Raw genomic sequence first — 12,277 nt, 5'->3', positions numbered from 1 at the left:
TCAAAGAATTATTAATTTACATTTTTGGGCACGCAATGTATAAAGATGTAATTATGGCATCACCAACCAAAAGGGGTGAAGATAGAGCTGTTAAAGGAGCAGAGTTTTTTATGTTATTGAAGTTAGGCTGGTACAAATTTAAGTGAGTTGCTATAACTTTAAGATGTTAAATATAATCCCTATGGTAACCACAAAGAAACTAGCTATAGAATATATACAAAAGGAGACTGGGTGCAAGTGGCTCATGCCTGTAGTCTCAACACTATAGGAGGCCAAGGCAGGAGGACTGCTTCAGCCCAGGAATTTGAGATCAGCCTGGGCAACATAGCAAGACCCTGTCTCTACCAAAAAAAATTTTAAAGATTAGCTGTGCATGGTGGCATGCACCTGGGAGGTTGAGGCAGGAAGATCACTTGTCCCCAGGAATTCAAGGCTGCAGTGAGCTATGATCACACCACTGCACTCCAGCCTGGGCAACAGAGTGAGACTCTGCCTCAAAAACAAATGAACAAACAACAGCAGCAAAAAATACACACACACACACACACAGACAGAGAGAGAGAGAGAGAGAGAGGAAATAAGAAAGAAATTTACAGTTTTTGCTACAAAAAATATCAACTAAACACACACAAAAGAAGATAGTAATGCAGGAAATGGGGGGCAAAAAAGCTATAAGGCACATATAGAAAACAAATATCAACATGTCAGAAGTAAGTACTTCCTTATCAGTAATTAACTACAAATGTAAATGGACTAAATTCTCCAATCAAAAGACAGAGATTAGAAGAATGGATTGTTAAAAAACATGGTCCAATTATATGCTGTCTATAAGAGACTCAGTTTACATCCAACCATGCAAACACATTGAAAGTGAAAAGATGAGAAAAAATTCCATGCAAACATTAACCAAAAGAGAACAAAGGTGACTGTACTAATATCTAACAAAACAGACTTTAAATCTAAAAAATGTTGCAAACAAGAGACAAAGAAGGACAATATACATTAATAAAAGGTTCAAAACAGCAGGAAAACATAATAATTATGAATACTTAATGACAGACCATGAAAATATATCAAGTAAAAACATTACAAAATTGAAGGGAGAAACAGCTTCATAATAACAGTTGAAGATTTTAATACTTTACCCTCAAAAAATGGATAAAACAACTAGACCAAATATAAGGAAATGAAAGAATTAATACAATAAACCACTTGGATATAAACATATACAGACCATTCTATTCAGCAGCAATGAAAATGAAACAACACACTCTTAAACAACCAATGCAGCAAAGAAAAAATCAAGACAGAAATTAGAAAATACTTAGAGATGAATGAAAACAAAAACACAAAATACCAAATCTTATGGGATGCAGCAAAAGCAGTCCTAAGGGGGAAATTTATAGCTTTAAACACTTACAATTAAAAAACAAGAAAGATCTCATATCAATACCTAACTTAAGAATCTAGAAAAAGAAGAAAAGTAAACCCAAAGCTAGCAGACAGGAAAAAAAAAAGGTCAGAGCAGAGATCAGAGAATAGAAAAACACTAGAGAAAATCAATGAAACCAAAAGTTGGTTATTTGAAAAGATCAATGAGATTGACAAACCTTTACCTCACTAGACTAAGAAAAAAAGAAACTCAAATCACTAAAACAAAAAATGAAACTAGAAACATTACTATTGATTCTACAGAAATAAAAAGGACTATAAATGAGTACTATGAACAATTGTATGCCAACAAATTGGAAAACTTAGAAAAAATGGACAAATTCCTAGAAACACAAAACCTACCAACATTTAATGATGAAGAAGTACATAATCAGAATAGACCTATAACAGTAAGGAAATTAAGTAGCCAAAAATCTTCCAACAAATAAAAACCTTGGACCTGATGTTTTCACCAGTGAATTCTACCAAATATTTAAAGAATTATCACTAATCCTTCTTAAACTTTTCCAAAAAACTGAAGAGGAGGGGAAGCTTTTTAACTCATTTTATGAAGCCAGCATTAATTACCCTGATACCAAAGCCAGTCAAAGACACTATAAGAAAGAAAACTATAGACCAGTATCCCTTATTGACACAGCTGGAAAAATCCTCAACAAAATACTAGTAAACCAAATTTGGCAGCATGTTAGCAGGATTATACACCATGACAAGTGTATTCCAGGATTATTCCTGGAATACAAGGATGGTTCAACATACGAAAATTGACCAGTATACCACATTAACAGAATGAAACAGAAAAAAACACATGATCATCTTAGTTGATGCAGAAAAAGTATTTGACAAAATCCACCACCCCTTTCATGATAAAAACACTCAACAAACTAGTAATAGAAGGAAACTACCTTAGCCAGGCATGGTGGCTCACACCTGTGATCCCAGCACTTTGGGAGCCTGAGGCAGAAAAATTGAGCTCAGGAGTTCAAGATCCTGGGCAATATAGTAAGACTTCATCTCTACCAAAAAAAAAAAAAAATTTAAGTTAGCCAAGCATGGTGGCAAACACCAGCAGTCCCAGATACTTGGGAGGCTGAGGTAGGAGGACTGCATGAACCTGGAAGGCCGAGGTTGCAGTGAGCTGAGATTGTGCCACTGTACTCCAGCCTGGGCAACAGAACAAGACTCTGTGGCAAAAAAAGAAAGAAAGAAGGAAAGAAGGAAAGAAGGAAAGAAGGAAGGAAGGAAGGAAGGAAGGAAGGAAGGAAGGAAAGAAGGAAGGAAAGAAGGAAGGAAAGAAGGAAGGAAGGAAGGAAGGAAGGAAAGAAAGAAAGAAAGAAAGAGAGAAAGAAAGAAAGAAAGAAAGAAAGAAAGAAAGAAAGAAAGAAAGAAAGAAAGAAGTAAAAGAATGAAACTACCTTAACATAATGGTAGCCATATTAAAAAAAACAAAAAAACAAAAAAAACACAGTTAACATCATACTCAATCATAAAAGACTGAAAACTTTTCCTCTAGGATCAGGAACAAGTCAAGGAAGCTGGCTTTTACCAATACTGTTCAACACAGTACTGAAAGTTCTAGCCAGAGCAATTAGGCAAGAAAAAAAAAAGGCATCCAAATTGGAAAGAAAGAAGTAAAATTATCTCTGTTTACAGATGATATGATCTAGTGTGTAGAACACTCTAAAGTTTAAAAAACGATTGGAACTAATAAATTCAGCAAAGTAGCAGGATACAGACAAAAATCAGTTGCATATCTTTACATTAACAAGGAACAATCAGAAAAGAAAATTATGAAAACAATTTCATTTATAATACCAGTAAAAATAATAAAATACTTAGGATTATCAAAGGACAGAAAAAAGTTGTCAATGAAAATTATAAAATACTGCTGAAAGAAATTAAAGACATAAATAAATGGAAACACCCCATGTTCATGAATGAGAGACTTAATATTATCAAAATGTCAACACTATCCAAAGCAATCTACAGATTCAATGTGATCTCTATCAAAATTCCAATGACATTTTTTACAGAAATAGAAAGGCCCATCCTAAAATTCATATGGAATCTCAAGGGAGCCTGAATAGCTAAAAACGGTCCTGAAAAAGCAAAACAAATCTAGAAGACTTATACTTCCTGAATAAAATCTTACTACAAAGCTACAGTAATCAAAACAGTATGGCATTAGCATAAAGACAGATACATAAATCAATAGCATAGAATAGAGCCCAGAAATAAACCTTCATATAAATGGTCAAATGATTTTTGACAAAGGTGCCAAGACCATTCAATGGGGAAAGGACAGTCTTTTCAATAAATGGTGCTGAGAAAACTTGATAGAAAACAATTAAATACCTAACACCATATATAAAAATTAACTCAAAGTGAATAAGAGACCTAAATGTAAGACCTAAAACTATAAAGCTGTTAGAAGAAAATTTATGGGAAAAGTTTCGCTACATTGGATTTCTTAGATACAATACCAAAGGCATAGCCAACAAAAGAAAAGAGAAAAATTGGAGTTCATGAAAACTAAAAAATTTTATATATCAAAAGATGCCATCAGCAGAGTAAAAAGGCAACCTGCAGAATGGAAGAAAATATTTGCAAATCATACATCTGATAAAGGGTTGGCATGCAGAATATATAGAGAACTCCCAAAACTCGACAACAAAACAAGCAACCCAATTTCAAAAATGGGCAAAGGACTTGAACAGACATTTCTCCAAATGAGATATACAAATGACCAATAAGCACGTGAAAAGATGTTCAATATCACTAATCATTAGAGAAATAAAAATAAAAACTACAATGAGCTACTACTTCACTTCCATTCAGATGACTACTATAAAAAAAAACAGAAAGTGTTGGTGATGTGGAGAAATTGGAAGACTTGTGTTCTATTGGTATAGCTACTATTGAAAACAGTGCAATGGTTTCTCAAAAAACTAAACATAAAATTACAATATAATATAGCAATTTCACTTATAGGCATTTCCCCAAAAGAAGTGAAAGCACGGTCTCGAAGAGATAATGGTATACCGTATACCCATGTTCATAGCAACATTATTCCCAATAGCTGAAATATGAAAGCAACCCAAGCGTTCATCAACAGACGAATGGATAAATAAAACACGGTAAATACATACAATGGAACATTATTCAGCTTTAAAAAGGGAGGACATTCTGACACATATTACAACATGAATGAACCTTGAGGACATCATGCTAAGTGAAATATTCCAAAGGCAAATGCTGTATGATTCCACTTATTAAGGTAGCTAGAGTAGTCAACATCATAGAGACACAAAGTAGAATGGTGGTGGTCAGGGCTGGAAGTAGCATATTTAAGGGGTACAGAATTTGTTTTGCAAGATGAAAAGTGTTCTGGGGATGAATGGCAGTGACGCTCATACAACATTATGAATGTACTTAATGCTACTGAACTATACACTTTAAAATGGTTAAGATGGTAAACTTTTACGTTATGTGTATTTTGCCAAAATAAAAAATAATAAATGTTTTAAACCTGTGCACTCTAGTACATGTATATTATACATCAATAAACATGCTGGAGGGAAAAAGCATATAGTGGCTACTACCCTTTCCCCTTCTATACTTAAGATTTGGGGGCCCAGAAAGATGAATTGACTTCCTAAAGTCATAGAGCCACTTTTGAGTGGCAGTGCTTGTTCTTAACACTTCTCTCTGCTGAAGTGTATATGCATATCAACACTGACACACATCCAGCTGAACTTCCCCTCTGGAAGATAACTCTTCGCTCTCAGAGTAAGGAAACTGCACCTGTTTAATTTGCTTTAACAGTCCTAGTGTCAGAATCATACTTGGGAAAATATCTCTAATATCTGACAAAGGTCTCGGGAATCAGTTCCAACTAGGAGTTATTCTTCCTAGACTCCCTTCACCTATGGTACCTGTAAATGGTGAACAATTAAAATGCCAATTATTCTGACCCCTCTAATTCAAACTTGAGAAAGTCTAGATATGATCTGGGCTATAGTCCAAGCTTTATGTTGAGTTCAAAAAGTGTTTGCATAATTTGGGGGGAAAAATATGCAAGTGGTACATTTGGCCCACTTAATCATAGTTAACTTTGATGAGACAGACTTCATGGTAAGACATTACAAGCGTATCTCACTGAATCTGAACATCAACATTATGAAGTAGGTACTAATATATACTCATGCCTGTTTTGTAAATAAAGACATTTAAATATAGTGAATACAAGTAACTTGCCCAAGATCATACAGCTAGTAAGAGGCTAAACCGGGATCAAACTCTTGTCTCTCTCACTCCAAAGCCTGTGATCTTAATTAATTCACTATTCACTCCCCACGTAACACGTAAAAAAGAAAAAGAGGGAAAAAAGGCACTTAGTAGTTCTAGATGTGCCTGTCATAAATGGTTCTGATAGAATCAATAAAGCAGGTCCAGAAGGGCCTCCTTAGAAGTCAGATCAAGTTACTGTAGGTCCTGGAAAGGACAAGGTTGGATAGTAAAGGCACTTAATACAGTTTACTAATGAAGATCTGTATGTGTGTGTGTGTGTGTGTGCGCGCACGCGCGCACACACACACACACACACACACACACACACGGCTGTTGCAATAAAGTCTAATTACAGACCTCCAACCAGTAAGGTGCTCAGCTGAGTCAGGCAGCCCAGACACTGGAGACCAAATTGAGACCAACTTGCCCAATTTAAATCCTAGGAGTGCAATGAAGGGGCCTTGAACTCAAGTGGCAAACACTCCTGAAACTCAGATGAATCAAGGAAAGCTCAGCAAGGTGACACAAATGGAAAGTATGAGGCTTCCTTACATCCATCTATTGCCAGATGGGGCACCAGGACAGCAGCTCCCAGAGGAGGTCCATGGCAAAGCACCCCCAGCTCTTAGAACCCTGTGAAGCACTAAGCTAACTGACACCATCCTACAGACTAGGACCAGTTGTATTAAGAGAAAAGGTGGCTAGATCACACGAATACAACCTGAAATCACAATCAGAATGAACCCATGCAAACAACAATGGCAAACAAGCTGAAGAACTACACAGGATTGGCCACTTACTCTGGGGTTTTGTTTCCTTTTAATGCTCACTTGTTACTTGTTTATTCACTTATCAGCCAGCGTTTGACAAGAAAAATCTACCAGACAATATTTTTTAACTGTGAAAAATGTAGTCATTATTTTTTTTCTTTAAAAAGGGACAATGCTCATTTATTTCTGTAGCAGACCATAGAAGCAGACCTAGATCAGGCTAGAGCCTGATCCTTGGGTAAACCAAGATACAAAACAGGGGAATGGTTTTCTCTCTCTTGAGGAGCTTATAGTCTAGAGAAAGAGAAGATTAGAGATCAGTAGGAAGAAACAGGATCAAGGGAGGAGAGCAGGCAGGAAGATTTCAGGAGAAGGGAGAAGACAAATGGAGAAGCAGGGAGATGAGGCATAGGGAGAGAAAAACAGCTGAGGAGAAGGGTCTTGGCTGTGGGGCTCAGCAGGTGAGCTCGGGAAAGTCAGTACATACGTGAGCACAGTGCCTTGCATGTCTAAGCCCACACTGACTAGGTTCAGAGTCTTGTCCCAAATTTACTAACATACAAACATAAGTAGTTCCCATGCACACTCCAGTAGCTCCTCACTGAAAGCATCATGTCTGTTCTCTTCACGATACCTACCACAATTTTAACTATGTATATGTTATTAACTTGATAATTGCCTCCAACATACTTTCTCTCTCTCTCTCTCTCTCTCTCTCTCTCTCTCTCAACTCTAAGCTGCATGAGAACACAGTTTACATCTTATGCCCCTAATAATTTTCAGCTCTGCCATTTTCTAGCTGTGTTACCTTAGGAAGGTTATTTAACCTCTCTGATCCAATAGTCCAAAGAGACTTTGTGAGGATCAAATAAGAAATACATATAAAATACAGGATAGACCAGCCTGAGAAACACAGTGAGACCCCATCTCTATAAAAAATTTAAAAAATTAGTTGGGTATGGAGGCATGCACCTACAGTCCCAGCTACTTGGGAAACTGAGGCAGGAGGATCACTTGAGCCCAAGAGTTTGAGGTTACAGTGAGCTATGATCACATCACTGCACTCCAGTCTGGGCAACAGAGCAAGGCCCTGTCTCTAAAATTAAACAAAATACAGGATAGCTCTCATTAACATTATTCCATTTCCCTGAAGAAATAGTGCACAGGAACAAAAGGTCCCATGTCTACATTCCACAAGAGCTCTTCCTCCTTATACTGGATGAGGTTTATTCCTGCGGCCCATGGTTAGATTCTCCATTCAAGGATCTGGACAGAAAAATCCTATTTCTGTGACTGCATCCTATTTTATTGGCATTTCATCCCTCCAGGCAGTTTCAATCCTCTCCCCTATCCTCTTCTCCTCCTCCTGCCTGATGCTATGATGCCACAATCCAGTCTCTGTGACTTGGAGGAAATGTTTCCATGGTGATGAGCAGTGATGTCATAAAGGGGGGATTGTTACAGGGTTGAATAAAATCTGGCACTAGATGCACCCTGCCTCCTTATATAAGAGGGGGCGGGAGACAAGCCCTATCAGCACATCCCAGAAAATGGGAAACCGAATCACCCGGGGATGGCAAGGAACGACCAGAGGGAAAGTTCCAGTTCTGTCCACCATGCACTACGAGCCCCATTCTGGAAAAGAACAGATTTAATAGACCTCACCAAGATGAGAATTGTTTTTCGTCAAAGGAAATCAAAGGAACAAACAAGAGGCAGTGACCACCAGAGACTTCACCTTTTGGTCTAGAAAAACCCAAGGAGACAGTGTCTACATCCATCAAAGCCCAATGTATCAAATATTTATTGAATAAGAACCCACAGACTCTTTCTTACCAGAGCCTTAGATTGCCATGTGTGTCTGTGTGATTGCTCCAAAGACAGACTATTGTGATTTTGGCCCCATATGCATTTTAGAGTAACAAGTCTCACTAGAAAAATAACAGCCAGCCCCAGCTTAATTCCTAGAGAAACTCAAACCACCTTGTTAAGAACATTGCCAGAGGAGATTTTATACTAAGGAGCACCGCACAATGCTGTTTGCCATCTCTGGGCCCTCTTAAAGCAAGTCCAGCCTCGGAAAAGGAATGCCTGCCACCAGGGAAACGTGGCTGCACTGCTGGAGGAAGAACTTGATCATGATGGGCAATGTTTGGAAGTCAAGAAGCATCTGCTGCCTTGGAAAGGCTTGGTCAGGGCAATCATTGTCACAGGCCACTTTTTTTCTCTTATCTCTTGGAATTTCAGAGTGACTTAATGATTGCTACAATTGTGAGTGCCACGGAATAGATCCTGTTCCATAGAAGATCTCCCCTGGTCCTACAGGAGGCTCTGGGAGCCAGTGCTTTAGAGAATGCATAGTCCCTTATTCTTTCTGTGGGCAGCTGGTTTTCCTGAAGGCTCTGCTCCCAGCGAGCACAGTCCACAGGAGTAGCTAAATGTGTGCAGTATGTGTGTACTTTTATGGCCTTCATCATTATTTATGAACTAACTTCAAAAGGAAGTCATTTCCATCCAGGAAACCTGACATATGCTTTTTCACACCAACACATGCATAGAGATAACTGTGCTTTCTTATTATTCCAGAGAGCAAGAGGCAGTGTCTTCCAGAAGTCAGTGTGGGCAGCACCAAACCATCCACCACGTATCAGAGAAAAGCCAGACGGCTGGAAGGCTCTATTCCCAGGCCATGCTCCAGTCCCCAAACATGCCACCATCTCTCATGCCTCCTTACTGGGCCCAAGCTGTCCCCTTGACCAGGAATGTTCACCCACCCCCATCCCATCCCCATAGCCCCTTCACTGTAAGATCTGGGCCCAGCAAATGGCCCAGCTCCTCTTCTCTGAATGTTTCTTTAACGTCTCTGAGAAGGAGTTCCTTCCTCCTTTACTGTCCATCTCTTCCACCACATGAGGCGTTGGGGGAAGCTCTTTGAAGACACGGGACCCTTCCTCATTCATATTTGAATACTGGGCCCAAGCACATGCCCCTAGCATCTGCAACACACACATGCCAAGGTGAATGAGGAGATAGATGCCAAGATCCTTGAGTGCTGCAAATCTTCACTGCCAACTTCAACTACTCCAAAATAAAGTCAAATTTTTAAAAGTAAGTTTTGGTGACTCAAGTGACTAATTTTATGGACAAGGACCCCTTAATGAAATCTAAGAGGAGGAATATGGTGACATGAGCAGGACGGGGGTATGAGACACTGAGCAAACTGTTTATCCTCCCTAAGCTTCGATTTTCTCATCTGCAAAAATGAAGAATGGTGGAAGTTTGAGCTCAAAGTCCATCTCTAACATTCTAACTCAGTGGAGCAGCCTGTGGCATTTTCACATCCTTAAACAGAAACGTGTTACACTTCAAGGATGATTCCTGAAGGCATTTTGCTGCCCTCCTGGATTGATATTTTTCCTTTCATTTTCACCTTAAGCCCCACTCCTGTTTATTGCTCACAATGCACTCCAGGTTGGGGATGGCTGACAATTCCCCCATGAAGGACACACTGTAAAGACAGATGGAACTGCTGCCTAGTCAAGCTACACTTAATGCAACGTCACCCCAAGACAGACTGCATCCTCTTCCCCAAGGCGTCTGAGCCTACCCTTAGCCAGCCCTCATCCCACCTCCCCCAACAGCCAGCAGAGCTCTTCCCAAGTCATGCCTGAGCCCAGATAATTTCATTATTTTACAAAGGCATCTCTGTGTGCCCGTATATCCTGTTATTCTCCTTGTCCATGACAAATGCTTGGCATAAAAGTTACCTTTGGAAATGTGTTAAGGCAGGCAGCATGCACATTCAGAGAGGCCAGGGGAAGGCGAGAAGGCTGGGGGATGATGGAGATGTTCTTCTTTACTGTGCATCAGAAAAATAAAAGAAGAAAGAGGAGTGGGGGCTGCCAGGGTGAAGGAAAAAGCTCCTGGTTCATTCAGCAGCAGCATGGATGTGTTCAAAGTGTGTCCTAGTTGCTCAGCAACCAAGAAAAAGCACTTCAGAGAGCAAGAGGCTAATTGGATAAATGAATTAATTAGACATTTCTGAAGTCATTGCCGTAAATGACAACAGGCTTGTGTGGTCAGTATTTTGCTAGTGAAAATGTCTTCCCATCCCTACCTGAGCTTTGATCCAGAAAATGTGGGGAGCTGGGGAGCAAGGGAGCCACATAACAACATATCAGAGATGCTATGCAGAGAGAGGAAAGCAGTGGAGGAAGCCCTGCCTAGGAGGAGAAGTTGAACTAAATGGCCTTCGAAGTCTCTTTCAACTTTTAATATTTGATCAGTTTTGCACTGCAGGGTAGGGAGGACAAGAAAAGGAGTAAATCCCCACTCTGCCAGCCTGAAGGCAACTTAATAACCTGCTTTCCCACACCATCCTATGGAGTTTCCCTCTGCTGTATTTAAAGCAAGCAAGTGCCCATGAAAGGCGATAGACAGCAGTTGTTAGGGAGTTTGTGTGGTGTTGGTGGTTGCTTTTTTCCCTTGCTCTGCTTTGCTTCTCCCTGTTGGCTTCCTTTAATTACAACAGAACCCCACTGGCTGCTCTAATGATGGAGAGGACTCCACTGTGCCAGGAGGGAGCGGGCAAGAGGTGGGAAGGGAACAGGCAGAGTGAAAGGAAGGCAGCTGGCAGCTCCCAAAGCTGGAAGGAGAGACAGTAGTGTGGGCTTCTGCTGCTCCTTCCACTAACAAGTTGCTGAGTGACTCCAGGCAAAAACTCAGCCTCTCTGAGCCTTTCTTCTTCCTCCCATGAAGTAGGGAGAATGGATTTTGTGGTGTTTTGAGGACAATTGACGCCATTGCTAATTACATGTTTCCCTTGCTCAAAATTACTAAGCATACCCAGTGCCTACAAAAATAACGTGCAAGTTTGCCTCTGTGATCTGGTCCTATCGCTTCTTGCCTCTCCTAGTTCCCCAAAACACCCTATTACTTCTCACCTCCAAGGCTTTACTCATCTTGCTCTTTGCCTGCAAACACCAGCGCTTAAGAACAAATATTCAATGAGGCTTCTAGAAAAGAACGTGCCAGTTTAACTGAAAAAAGGCCCAGGAGTTGAAAACCCATCTTAGCCCTCATGAGGTCAGCAGTTCAACCTTGTATTGCTGAGGCCTTGCTTCCCTTGCTGGTTTGAATTAGAGAAGTGGGCTCTATAAATCATCAAGGGAGGAGCTCTCAAGTCAGATGGTCCACGTGGAGCTTGCAGTTCTGTCACTCACCAGCTTTGTGACCTGGGCCAGGTATTGAGCTCCACCATGCTTTTATTTACTCATCTTTACAGTGTGGCTCATAATAGTAGAAACTTCATCGAGTCACCATGAAGATTAAACAAGATGCTGAATGCAAAGGTTACAGCTCAGTGTTTGGCACACGGTAAGAGTACCCTAATTGTCTATTATTTTTGTAAAATTATATGATTTTAAAATGAAATAAAAGCTGATGTCTTCACCTTCTCCCACCCATTTGCTCTGATTCTCGCAGCCTATCTGCACTCACAAACTCTGTAATATCCTGATTTTGACATCAATAATACAGCAGACTCAACTACCCTACATTTGTATTTTCGTCTACTTCATTACCCACTCTGAAGCTTATTAGCAGTGTGAGCTTGGTAATCTAACTTCTCTTCATCAGTTGTCTCATCTATTAAAGAGAGATAATAATAAGCTCCAACTCACAAAGTTATGGTGGGAAAATGAGATGACACAAAGCACCCAAGACTGGCACCCGGCACATAGCAGACCTTCAGTAAATGCTAGATCCCA

General features: G+C 39.9%; 1 protein-coding gene and 1 long non-coding RNA gene across 2 annotated transcripts in view; one reads left to right on the top strand and one right to left on the bottom strand.

Annotated features, from left to right (window-relative positions):
- SORCS3 (sortilin-related VPS10 domain containing receptor 3) overlaps positions 1–10,464 on the bottom strand; it is a 618,532-nt gene extending 608,068 nt beyond the window's left edge. Inside the window, exon 1 of the mRNA XM_011977522.1 lies at positions 10,277–10,464. The gene's annotated coding sequence lies outside the window, so the exon portion shown is untranslated. The remainder of the gene's footprint in view (positions 1–10,276) is intronic.
- Positions 7,978–9,621, top strand: LOC105537822. The gene is made up of 2 exons (XR_001005781.1): positions 7,978–8,780; positions 9,096–9,621. It is a non-coding gene; the product is annotated as an uncharacterized LOC105537822 (long non-coding RNA).
- Positions 10,465–12,277: the final 1,813 nt, after the last annotated feature.

Source organism: Mandrillus leucophaeus, unplaced genomic scaffold (assembly GCF_000951045.1).
Source record: "Mandrillus leucophaeus isolate KB7577 unplaced genomic scaffold, Mleu.le_1.0 Scaffold18, whole genome shotgun sequence".
NCBI classification, from domain to species: Eukaryota; Metazoa; Chordata; class Mammalia; order Primates; family Cercopithecidae; genus Mandrillus; species Mandrillus leucophaeus.
This window is presented reverse-complemented; position numbering and strand designations above follow the sequence as displayed.